Genomic DNA, 13,501 nt, shown 5'->3' with positions numbered 1-13,501 from the left:
CTACCAGCACACAGTCGGACAGTTGCATGGCATTTCACAGCCAGTGTTCTCACGGACACTATTGCAAGTGCTCAATGCCCTCCTGAAGCACGCAGACGACTACATCTCTCTACCACGCTCGGAGCAGGAAATTACGAACACAAAAGTGGGATTCCATGCACTTGGCGGCATACCGGGTTGCATTGGTGCCATCGACTGCACCCATGTGGAATTGGTCGTCCCACATGCCATGGAGGCCCAGTACCGCAACCGAAAACAATTTCATTCTCTTAATGTACAAATGGTGTGTGACTCCAACAGGATCATTACACATTGTTGTGCCCGATTTCCTGGATCAACCCATGATTCTATGGTCTTGAGGAACTCTACAATACCACGCTACATGGAGCGACACGCAGGGAAAAGATCCTGGCTACTCGGTGAGTCTCATTTCATGCATGATAATGTGGGGTATGTGATGCGGCAATGACCTGGCAGGAAGGGGGGGGGTGCGTACGTAGCAATGTCATTCCACAAACATCCTTTATTGTCCACATACAGGTGATGCCGGGTATCCACTGAAGAGATGGCTCCTTACACCACTCCGGAACCCACAGAACCAGCATGAGGAGGACTACAACCATGCCCACTCACGTACCCGTGTAGTCATAGAACAGGCATTCGGCCTACTGAAGACTCGTTTCCGCTGCCTCAGCAGGTCTGGCGGGGCACTCCTGTACCGCCATGAGAAGGTTGCAAAGATGGTCATGGCATGTGTCATGCTACACAACATGTGCGTACGTAGAAATGTGCCCATGCCCCCTGACGCAGAACTGCAAGCACCTGAAGATGGTCATGATGAGGGTGGGGATGTGGCAGCACCTCAAGGAGTCCGCGAGGCACAGGAGGGCCGAGACATTCGTCAGATTCTCATTGATTCATGCTTCTAGCACTCACGCCTGGTGGCTGATACATGGACACGGGACTTGTGGCACTGTGTGTGTCTGGAACATGCACAATATGGACTGTACGCCTATAAAGGCCTCGTACACAAAGATCAATGTCCACACATCTCATTGGATGATTGTGCAATGTTTATAGCATATGTGAAATTATGTTACACACCCCATCGACCCGCCACCCAAGTGAGCCCAACACACCCCCTCCACCCTCCTACCTCCCCCCCGAACACCAGTGTCCAAAGATGCTCATTGTCAGTGGGCAGACGCTATTGCAAGCCCCCTCTCCGGGTATCAGGGGCACCCCTGCCTGTGGAGCGCAGGTTCCTCCCAGATCTACGTTGGGGGCTGCCCTGGACGGAACTTGCAACGGATGATGTCTCTGCCTGCTCACGTCCATGCATGTCCCTAAGGGTTTGTGAGAGCTCAGTGAGCACACGGCGCACAGCGGCAAGTTCAGCACATACGTCTTTGGACGTCGCATGCAGTTCCCCCCTCAGGCTCTCGGTGCTTCTCTCCATTTGTACTCTCAGGCTCTCGGTGCTTCTCTCCATTTGTGCCCTAAGTGTCTCAGTTGATGTTTCTATGGCTGCCTTAGTACCCCCACATTCATCAGCATGGTCCTTGAGGAGCGTGGCCAGTTGCTGCTGTTGCACGATCACCTGGTCGAGGGACTGTTGCCTCTGCTGTGCCATGGCCATTTGCGGTGGTGTCACAGAGGGGCTGATCACCTCATGTTGCCTTGCCACAGGGCTTGTGGGGGATGGCCAGTCGTCGTCTTGTGGGTGCCCCTGCGTGGTATCCTCATGGTGTACGGGATGAAACAAACAGGGGGATTGAGACAGGTCATGGATGGATCCTACATCGACATCCCCGTTTTCTGTGTCGGAGCATGCTGCCATTAATGCAGTGTCACCTATGGTGCTGCTGCCACCAGAAGCAGTGCCTTCTGTGGCATCCATTGGGGGGACCTGTGGTGGTGCTGTTGTGGGCATGCTGGCTGCTGGGGTGCCTGTTGAAGTTCCCTCCTGTGTGCTGCCACTTGATTTGTGCTGCTGCCGTGTCTTGATCCGTGCAGCTGAGGTGGAGGGTCTTTGGCCGTTGGTCTTGGCCCTCTTTGCAGGTGTGCTGGTAGGGGTGTCCTGGAGCTCGTCGTTTGAATCGGACCCTGTGGTGGAGTAAAGGAGGGCGAGCGTTATTAATGGGTCTGTGGAAATTGGAATGGCAATGTATCACATGCATTGGGGTGGTACCTGAGGGTGATTTGGGTCAGGGCCTTGGAGGTGGTTTCATTTTTGTGTGGAATGAGGATGCAGTTGTTTTGCAGCCTGCAGTTAGGGTGTGCCTGCTGCACGTGTAGAGGGTGTTTTTAGGATTTTTAATTATTTATGTATTTAATGTGACTTTTAAAGTGCGCTATCAGGCCAATGTATGTGGACGTTCTCCTGGCCATGTGTTTCTGTTGCACTATGTGGACACATGGTACTTCACATGATTGGACATTGTGGATTTAGCATTGTTTTATTTGGGCCACCTACCTGATTCTTCTGATGTCTGCACTCCTTTCTCCATCCCTCCGACTCCCTCTATACTCTCCATTCCAATGGTGGAGGCACAGATTTCTTCCCAGGGGGTCAACTTGATGGGTGATTCCGATCCTCCCCCGGTAGCTGTGGCAATGTTACGGTTGGCGGATAGTATGCTCCGTACGCGTATCCGCAAGTCGTCCCATCGCTTTCTGCATTGCTGTGGGTTGCGGGGTGCGGTCCCCACCGCACTTACCCGCTGTGCCACCAGGGCCCATATGGCCTTCTTGTTCGCAAGTGCCGTCCTGGTCATTTGCGTCGAGAAGACGACGGCAGCATTCTCCTGGAGGGTCTCTGTGAGCACGGTGAGTTCCTCACGGGAGAAGTGGACCTGCCGCTTGCGGTCGCACGCTTTTTTTGCTACTTTTCCCATTTTTATTGCTTTCACTAGGGTGGATGACGGGTTGGGATGTGTCTCAGGGTAGTATTTTTTATGGTTGTGTGGGAATTCTGATTTTATAGGTGTACGCCGTGCTGTTTCCCGTTCCGGGACCATGTTTTTACTTCCGTTTCCGTATATTTACGGTCACCGTACTTTCCGATTGCCGCTCATTACGGTGACCGCTATGATGGGTGGCGGAATTGCACCTAGGGCGCCGTACGACGGCGGTGAGGGGCGTTTTGGGGACATTTCCGCCATCGCGGACTTTGCACTTCCGCCATGGCGTAGTGCTCGTGCCCGATGGGTCGGAATTAGCCGCACTTTACTCCGTCATGCAATGGCGGAAACGCTATTTACGCTATGGCGGTCAGGTCAGTCACTTTCCGCCAGGGTCGTAATGAGGGCCAACATAAGTTACTCCCTATTTTTTCCCATACAGGTTGCCCAAGTGGAGGGATTCTCACTCAGAATTACTAGTCTATTCTGAAGAAAGCATTCTGCCACTCTTCATAACTAACCTGCCTTTCTCCGCTATTCTATGCTGTTACATCTCACATAAGAATCTGCCTGCCTATTTAAAACTGTCTGCATTTAGTGCACCTATTACTGAATTTAAGTCATGTGTGGTACCACATAGTATGTATATGTTTACCATTCTTTGAATATATATTCCAAGTACAAAGTGTTATTATTTATATGTATATATATGATAGTGGAAGCAAACCCTATTTTATATAAAGAAGCTATGTTATCACCTAACATAGTGTGTGGACATTCCTTTGTGGGGACTTTGGGGAAACACTGCACTTAAAAACCTGCCTGCATCCCCTCCTGAAAGATTAAGTATGGCTGCTTGCCACGTTATGCCAAACTGAGAGCCTTGCTGGGGTGTTCTGTGCCTTTACCCTACCATATAGGGGGCAGACATACATATAACTCCCTCCAGTCTTTAAACACATTAATTGGCCCTTGATTTCATTATGCCCAGTTAGGGCCTGATTCACAGAACCGTTTTATAATGGCACAATCCCATAGGAAAACACTCTGTGAATCAGGCCCTAAATACTTTGTTGGAATGTGTGTATGTTTCCTATCTTCCTGGCATGCTGTTCAGGATGTTTGTTTGCATGTATGAATGAGGTCACGAGTGCCCATAGTCCAGGATGCCGTGTGAGTGCGCTGCTTTCCCTACACTACTCTAAATTCTTTAATACACAGTTATGAACCCTCCCAATGGTATGTATTTTGCCAACCTCTGAAGCCTGAAAGGTAGATCCACACAGGCTTGACATGTGGCCAACTTTACACCAGACCTGCAGATTAACTGGTCTGCTGTTAAATATCACTCAGTTACCAGTTTAATGGTATCCACTAGAGAGTGTAGTTTGCGTTCTGACTTTGAGAACATTCAGACATGTAATTGCTTATTTTACTATAGCCGGTAAGATAGCTATAGCAGGTAAAATAGCTCAGTGGGTTGAGAGCTTGCTGCTGTGATGTGTGTTTGATCTGTAGGTTGCAGGTCAACTAAGCCTTTCATCCATCTGAGGTTGATAAATGAGTTCCAACACAGGTTGGGTGATTTTGTATGTATATTTGTTCTATATAAAGCGCTTAAGCCTAAGTGCTATATAAAAACACATCAAGGGGTGAAAGGGTCGTGTTCCATTGTTTCTTGAGATGTCACTTCTGGGTGGGGTCAAATGACATCACTTCCTGTGATGTCATCAGAAGTCATGGGATGTCACTTCCGCTACCCCTGGCATTTTAGTGAAATGGCATCCCTGGAGAAATGCAGTTTTCAGGGTAAATCAAAACTGCTTTTCTTTTTTACCGAGGATTCCCAGCCCGACAGGAACAGGGCATATTCCTGAGCATGTGAATCCATGCCAGACTCATCCTGGAGAACAGGAGTGAGAGGTAAGTAACTTGTTCCTTCTAAAATAAGCTGGAAACCCTTTATGGGGGAATTGCACTTGGTTTGACTGGCCTTTTCCCATGCTCACTGGATTGAGACGGGGAATAGCTTATGGAGAAGTCTGTGCCGCTGTGCAATTGCGACGAGACACTGTTAGACTCGACAAGAGCTCATGACTGACCCTCAGCTACACAGGCCATCTTCAGAAGAGCGTTTCAGTGATGGGGTAAGGGAAGGAGACAGGAACACACATACACACTCTCTCAGAGGACAACGGAACGGGGCTGACTCGAAACGGAGAGAGTAAGGCTTCACCAAAGTGACATCTGCAGCGGCATTGGCGCTCTGGCTGCACATATGTACCGGGTTCCGGATGCTAAGTGTCGGACAGCTTCAATACATCCACACAAGTCCCTTTGTGGCACCCGCACAGTATTCTCTGCCATCAGCCCTGCTAGACAACCTGTCCCCTGTTAAAGAGCCCAGTGGGCCTCGCAGGGTAGGTACATCGGTTATCCAGGGGCTTTGAATTGTGTGCCAAAGTAAAACGTTAAATGAAAAAGATCAAATAAAAAATTCCCTTACTCAGAACGACACCCATTCAAAACTATTACTCTAAAAACCCAGAGTTAGTGTAGTGTTTTAATGCAAGTATTGGGGTGCACTGATTACTTCTCTGTACAGATGGGGTTTCAAGAGCACGTCACCCTCTACCAGAACAGACCACGATAAGACTTAGTAATATAAAAACAAACAAAATAGACACACCGGTCTCAATCCTAGAACTGGCCTTCAAATCAAATGGTGTGTTGCCCAGTTGGCCAGGAGGCTCCCTCGATCCAGAGGTTCCATGTCTTAAAATCACAGCAAAAAGGTCTGTGTATACAAAACATTGCGGCAAAAATGCAGTGGTTTTGCCGCCACAATCATGTAAAGGATGCAGGGGGACACCTCTGCAACCCCTGGACCCATTATACCATTTAAGGAGAGCTGGGGACACCCGCCGCAAACCCCCGCTCCCCTTAAATGGTATAATGGGGTACACCTTTACTGGGTCCAACCACAGCATTTTTGCAGCGATTTTTTTTACCGCTGACATTTTAGCCGCAATTTTATTACCAGATACCGGTCCAGAGGCATTCCTAGCAGCGAGGTTGCCCATTAGACACACAGTCTTACCTTTGCCAGTGGTGCCAGGGGTTGTCGCTGGGTAGCCCGCCTCCGTTCTTATGAGGGTGCTGATCCAATCCTAGGATGTAAGGCATTTGTGGATAAAGCAAAGCCGAGATTGATTAGGGTAAGGCAGGTCCTGCAAAGATCTTTCTTTTCAGAGCGCTAGGAAGGATAACCGAGAGACCACTGTACAGCAGGAGAGTCAGGACCCTCTGCCCCCTTAGATCAATCAAATGTTTTACCCTTGTGTTCCTCTAGTTTTACAAGTTAGTGAATTAGCCCACTCGGGCATGGACTGGCCTATAGGGCAATAGGGCCGAACCAAAAGCGCAACATTATACTGTGGGCCAGTTTTTTGGCCAGCGTGGGCCATTTTGATGATTTACTTCACTATGCGGCTAGCAGTTTTGACCATAGTTGCTGGATACATATTCTTAAAATTGCACAATTTGCATTGCATTTTTTTTTTCACCCCCCCTTGGGTACTATTCAAACAGTCTGTTGCCAAAGGAATGAATTGCCATGTGCATCTGTGGGCCACTGTTTCATGGGTGCCCGAGGCAGTTTGATGCCCCAGTCCCACCCTGCGTGCAATGAACTCATAAGTAGGAGGAGTTTCCAGACGAGCATTATATTCTGCGCTGTGGAAACTCGAGGGTCCAGGTACCTCTCGGTCAGACGCTCAGTAAGAGTTGGATACACGCGCAGCTGTGCTGAAGCGGAATACAAGTACGATGTGAAGGCTGTCCTAGCAACGTGAGCATTGCACCAATCTTATCACATAATTTAGCAGTGTAAGCATTTCTGAAGGCTAATTGTGCTGGCACAGCAAAATATAGACGTGCAAACACATACATACACAGTTTGTTCTCTTGTTTCGTTTCTCGTGTTAAATGGTCATCAGCCAAGATGGTTTCCATTTCAACTCATTTTGGGCCTCGTGCTTTACAGCAGGTTTCCCCATTGGCAATTGATTTGCATTGCGGCGCGCTTTTGATTTGCCCCTAACGCCGGTGTTATTCTCAGCACAGGCCCCGAGTGCCTTGTGTTCTTGCAGAATATGTCCGACGAGCAGTAGGGGCTGAGGCCGAATCACTGGGCCGCGGTGCCAAGGCCAGCTGCCAGGGTTATTATATCTGCTCGTGCTTCCTCAGCAGCACTGAACGGGGAGGCGGAGAAGGGGAATTCACAAACGAGCCTGCCTGCTGGAGATGAGACGAATCCTAAATGCATGCACCTCAGACAAAATGCACTATTTAACTGATTTGCGTTCAGCACTCAGTTACATTCTGCCGACTTCTGGTGTTCAAGCAGTGACGGAAAATGAAGGTTTGAAGTGTGTTCTTTCCTCCCGAAGAAAAAGGAAGGGACAGGAGTCCCGAAATGCACCAAGAGCCTCTTTTCGCATGTTGAACGTTTTCGTTTTTCCTTTTAAATGTTTGGCCATTTTAACTTTTGTACTTGAAATATGATAACGTTGTTCGCTTGTCATCACGGGATTTTTTAAAATTAATTTCTTACTTTTTTTCTCTGTCTTTTTTTTCTTTAGGAAGAGTTTCCCTTGTTGAAATTATTTCCCCTCGTCTGTGCATCATCAATAAATATGTATTTATTTTTGGGCAAACATTGTTTGTGGTTGTTTAATTTTCCCCGCATGCTGGTGAGAAACCAGAGTCACGCAAGGACTTTGAGCCTCATTACACGTTGGCTATATTTCTGACAGAAATACCACCAAATTAGTTTACAGCTGCTACCACTCATCCATGGGGATTTGTCGCCAGATTCACGCGTGGGGCAAGGGGGCATTTAATCCTCATGTTTGGAGATAATGGGACTTCTTGTGGGATTTGGATAAATTATGGTGGGCAGTAATTCTGCCAGAAACAATTCTTCCTATTTTGGGTGGGAAAGTGGGCGAGAGACCTCCAACTAGATGCTGGAGGTAACTCTCCTCTTCACTGCCAAAGTCTGAATCTGGCGGAGCACTAAAGTGGCAGTAATTCTGTTACCACCGCTTTACTGCCATTTTTTTTACATTTATTTCCGAGCTTGGAATGAGGCCTATTGTGTGGACGTTTGTATTGGATTGGAGATCTGACCAGACGTTTGCATATGATTTGCATGTCAATAATCCAACAATTTACTTGCTCACTTAGACTTGTAGTGTGCTGTTAAGGCCCGTTCCAAGGGCTGGAACGGAGGGTAACAGCGCAGCAGCTCATGTTAACGGCCTGACCCGCCACCGAAAAATAAGGTTACTAGGTGGATGAGGGGGATGTAAAAAAAAAAAGGGCGATGGGGTTGGGGGGAAGATGGCGGCCGGCCGTCAGGCGGCATGGGTAGCGGGCTTTCACTGGCGGTTCAAGCCTGTGTTCCTAGCCACCTGATTGGCTTGCACCCCCCACCAGCGTGCTAATGGAATTTACAAACATGACGTGGAACTATGCAGTGAAATGCGGAATACAATCCCGAGCCGAAAGAGTTGCCAGTGGCAACTACCGAAACCAGTGATGTCAACTCCACTATCCAGAATCCCCCTCTTATGACTCTTTTTCGGGAGCAGCCGTGTGTCAACGTCAATCGTGTCTATTTCTGCCATGTTTCATGTTACGTCACATCTATAAAAAGCTGTGCCAGTCTGCACATGCTGCCAGTGTTTTAAGTGGGATAAGAAACGCAGGAGGCCCAGGGGGCACGAAAACCTTGCAAAGCAATATTTGGGAGTGGGGCCCTAAAAACTGTCTGGCACAGCCTTCAATCCATGTAGCTAAGGAACCTTTAACAAAAGTTGGAACCATGTAATTAAAGGATGACCTAACAGCATTTTTGTACCTCTCATAAAAGGGTGTAAGATCTGTTTTGAAAAGGATAGTAAAATACTATTGCTCAGTAAAGAAAATGGACTACGCTAAAGATATTTAAATATAAGTGTCGAAAAACGTAAGAAAAATTAACTGCGCCATGTAATCCTATAGCTCTTTTGAAAGATTCTTATGTATTAATTTAATTTAAGCATTGTAATAACAAAACTTTTATATATTATGTTACAAAAGTCAAACAATGTGTTCTCTGTAAGACAATTACTTTTCAGTGTTAGGAAACTACTGAAAGCCAAAGGTCCTTTACTGATGTGGTAATTCTAAACATGGCTGATTGTGACAGCAACTGGCAAAGAGCAGTGTAGTCAATCATCTTTTCCCGACTTGCCTGAGGAAATCGGGCCTGGAAGTCGGTTTGGGTAGCCCTGGCAAACAGTTCTTAAATTGTAAAAAAAAAAAAGTGCCAGGGCCCAAATATTTTTTAGCACTCCTATGGCACTGCGGATGGGCAGTTGCCCAAAACTGCTGCCACCACCTTTATGTGCTCCCCAAAGTGTTGACATATTTGGGGTTAAACTACAGCTTGTACCAGATCATTGTGGTTGATGGATGCACTGACTATCACCACTTCATAATTGAAGTGAATCTGAGACAATAAGTGCAGGGGCTCAAAAATAAGTGGCAGGGCTGAGCCCTGGTGAACACCCCCACAAATTAAGCACTGCTGGCAAAGCACTTGTTCAAGGGCAATATTTGGAAACGGCTGGTGCTGAGCCCCGGCTAGCCCTGGCCCACTTAAAGCCATGCATGTTGCACTTTAATCAAGCCATTTCATCGAGGAGCCTCTCTACACAGAGAAGAACTGCTTCTTCACCCTGCTCTCAATGTAAGTAATTAGCTAGCTAGTGTTAATGCTTATAAATGAAAATGGTGCAAAAACGTGCAATGACTTTTAGCAACATTTTCCCCGAAAATGTAAACAACAAAAAAATGGTAAACCCACGTTTTCTGCGCATTCAGCATGTGAAAATACTAACTAATTCTCATAATGTCGAAGAAGGGGAGCAGGGATTGTGGGGTGTGGAGGGGGTCCCCGACCCCCTTGTTCGACATTATGGGAATTCGGGTGTTGCAGGGGTGTCTCCTGCTTCCATAACAAGGAAAGTAGGGGCGGGTGTTGCAGGGGTGTATCCTGCTTCCATAACAAGGAAAGTAGGGGCGGGTGCTGCAGGGGTGTCTCCTGCTTCCATAACAAGGAAAGTAGGGGCGGGTGCTGCAGGGGTGTCTCCTGCTTCCATAACAAGGAAAGTAGGGGCGGGTGCTGCAGGGGTGTCTCCTGCTTCCATAACAAGGAAAGTAGGGGAAAACGAAAGTTAAAAAAAACGGATCCGGTGATGCGAAGATTTACACTTTGCGCTTTTCCACCGCCTTCATTTCAGCTACGAATATTTCCCATAGATCCTTTAGCAATAAGTGATTGGGAAGCATGCGATTCTAATGAGAAAAGAAGCATGTAGTGATCTTTAGGATTTCATGATAGAGAGCCATTTGATTTGTGTCAGACAGGAAGCGCACCATTCATTTTGATAAGATTGAGAAACATTTGATGTTACTCATGAAAGAAATTGATGGCGGGAGTTGATCTATCGAAGGACAGACCAAAGAGTAAATTATGCGGTGGTGAACTTTTTAAAAGCAACGCTGGGAAAACTGGAATTGAAGAACTCTCGGTAAATGTGATACAACAGAGATTCACAGACAACAACGGACGGAATGCTGGCTTGGAAAGTATCGAGCTCCAAGTTTAAATCTTCAAGCTTTCACATTTTTAAACTTTATATTTATACTGTAAGGGGGTGTTGTGAAAGATGGTTAGAAGAAGTGACATTGCAAAAAGTTTGTAATAAACTATATGCAAATAAAGGAAAAAAATGATGGTGCATTTTGTTGAGATTCACAATAGAGAGCCACTTGTGTGAGAGAGGATGTGCACCATTCATTTTGGTAAGTTTGAGAAACATTTCATGGTGCTCATGAAAGAAACTGATGGTGCATTTTGTTGAGATTCAAGATAGAGAGACACCTGAGTCAGAGAGGATGTGCACCATTCATGTTGGTAAGATTGAGAAACATTTCATGGTGCTCATGAAAGAAACTGATGGTGCATTTTGTAGAGATTCGCAATAGAGAGACACTTGAGTCAGAGAGGATGTGCACCATTCATTTTGGTAAGATTGAGAAACATTTCATGGTGCTCATGAAAGAAACTGATGGTGCATTTTGTAGAGATTCGCAATAGAGAGACACTTGAGTCAGAGAGGATGTGCACCATTCATTTTGGTAAGATTGAGAAACATTTCATGGTACTCATGAAAAAAACTGATGGTGCATTTTGTAGAGATTCGCAATAGAGAGACACTTGAGTCAGAGAGGATGTGCACCATTCATTTTGGTAGGATTGAGAAACATTTCATGTTACTCATGAAAGAACCTGATGGTGCATTTTGTTGAGATTCGCAATAGACACTTGAGTCAGAGAGGATATGCACCATTCATTTTGACAAGACTGAGGAGCACATGACTGGAACCTCACAAGAAGCTTGCGACACACTATCTATCCTGATTAAACGCTTCTTTGAGTGCGACTTGTAATGGGGACTGCGCATTTTGCACTTTTTACTATAGTGAGAAAAGAGAGTTAGCCTTACTTTCCTGACAAAAGTGATGTGGCAGGGGAATTCTAGGATTCTAGCATGCATCCAGAAAATTAAACTAGATTCCTTCATCCTCAAAGATCTGGTCCGTCAAGCTTTTTGGAAAGTGTAAATAAAGCTTGGTGGAGATGTAAGGTACCTTTACGCTGCAAATAGGGTGAATACTTGCATTCATTTCAGCATGCTCAATTTTTGATTCTTGATCTCCACCCTCTGTTCATAAGGAGTATTGCACCAATTGTACGGACTCGGTTTTGTTTAATCACATTTGCGATAAAGGATTGACTGAAGACTAAGGGCCCGATTCATGGAATTTTTTGCACGGATCAAGGTGACTTTACACTGCTGAAAAGTGACTTTGCACTGCCGACACAAACCCTGATTAATGGAACTGCGCAAGGTGTATGTTTGCTGTGCAAAGTCAGTGCAAATCCATTTTGTACTGCAAAAAATACTTTGTACTGACTGCAAAAATACACTGTGCACAGTCCATGAATCAGGGTTTGTGTCGGCAGTGCAAAGTCATTTTTCAGCAGTGCAAAGTTAATTTGAACCGTGCAAAAAATTCCATGAATCGGGGCCAAAGGGTGGGCGAAATTACTGTTGGCAGCCTGAAAAAAGCTAAATTCCTCTTACATTTTGCTGCTGCCTTTTTCGAGATAAAAATGGGATTCTGTGCACCAAAAACATCGACGTGAAACATGTTATGTTATGTTACTTTGCATTTATATAGAGCCTTATGTACCATTGGTATGGTCTGAAGGCGTTGGTAGGTTGAACACCCTTGGGAACTGGAGTTCAAGTCAGTAGAGAGAGTGGAGAGAGTCAAAGGTGCATGTGAGCACCGGATATGTGTGCAGCTGGTGTGGCATTTGTGTAATAGCTGCTTCCTAGCGGTAGGTGTGGTGGTTGAGAGATCAGGAGTATGTGTTCGTTCTGGCAGGATTTATCCAGACTGAATGTGGCTGCGTTAGGCCTGAGGAGAATGCCTGGCTGGGCGGTGTGTGACCAGCAGTGTTTACTTAGAATGATGTGGATTGTGCGGCGGATTTTGGTATGAGAACAGTTATACCGAATGGTGTCATAGTATCTCTGTGTTCTAGTTGAATGGTGGTGTAAAGAAGAGAGTAAGAGTGGTGATGTGATATGATGGGTTACATGCTCTTTCAAACGTTGCATGCACTCCAAACCATTCCATGTAAGTCACGCAATTCTATGCGCCCCAGTCCACTCCACGCACTCCAGTCCGCTCCACGCACTCCAGTCCGCCCCACACACTCCAGTTCGCTCCATGCACTCCAGTCCGCTCCTTGCACTCCAGTCCGCTCCACGCACCCCAGTCCGCTCCACGCACTCCAATCTGCTCCAGGCACTCCAATCTGTTCCGCATGCTCCAGTCTGTTCCTCGCGCTCCAATCCGTTCCAGGCATTCCAATCCGTTCCACGCACTCCAATCCGTTTCATGCATTCGAATCTGTTCTATTTACTCTGATCCGTTCCGTGTATTCTAAGTTGTTTTATGCACTTCATCCACATATTTCACCTGTACCATCTACATACTTCATCCGTTCCATCCACATACGTCACCCGTTTCATCCACATACGTCACCCGTTCCATCCACATACGTCGCTCTTTCCGTCCACATACCTCACCCGTTCCATCCACATACGTCATCCATCCACATACGTCACCCGTTTCATCCACATATGTCATCCGTTCTATTCTCATACATCACTCGTTCTATCCATATACGTCACCCATTCCATCCACATACTTCACCCGTTCCGTCCGCTCTACGCATTCAGCGGCTCTACATACTCATCCGCTCTACGCAGTCATCCGCTCTACGCACTCTTTCGCTCTAGGCACTCATCCGCTGTACATGCACTCCGCATTCATCCGCTCTATGCACTCATCCGCTCTACGCAACTCATCCGCTCTACGCAACTCATCCGCTCTACGCACTCGTC

Source organism: Ambystoma mexicanum, chromosome 5q, assembly GCF_040938575.1.
Source record: "Ambystoma mexicanum isolate Mex_15411 chromosome 5q, UKY_AmexF1_1, whole genome shotgun sequence".
Classification (NCBI taxonomy): Eukaryota; Metazoa; Chordata; class Amphibia; order Caudata; family Ambystomatidae; genus Ambystoma; species Ambystoma mexicanum.
Note: the sequence above shows the minus strand (reverse complement) of the source record.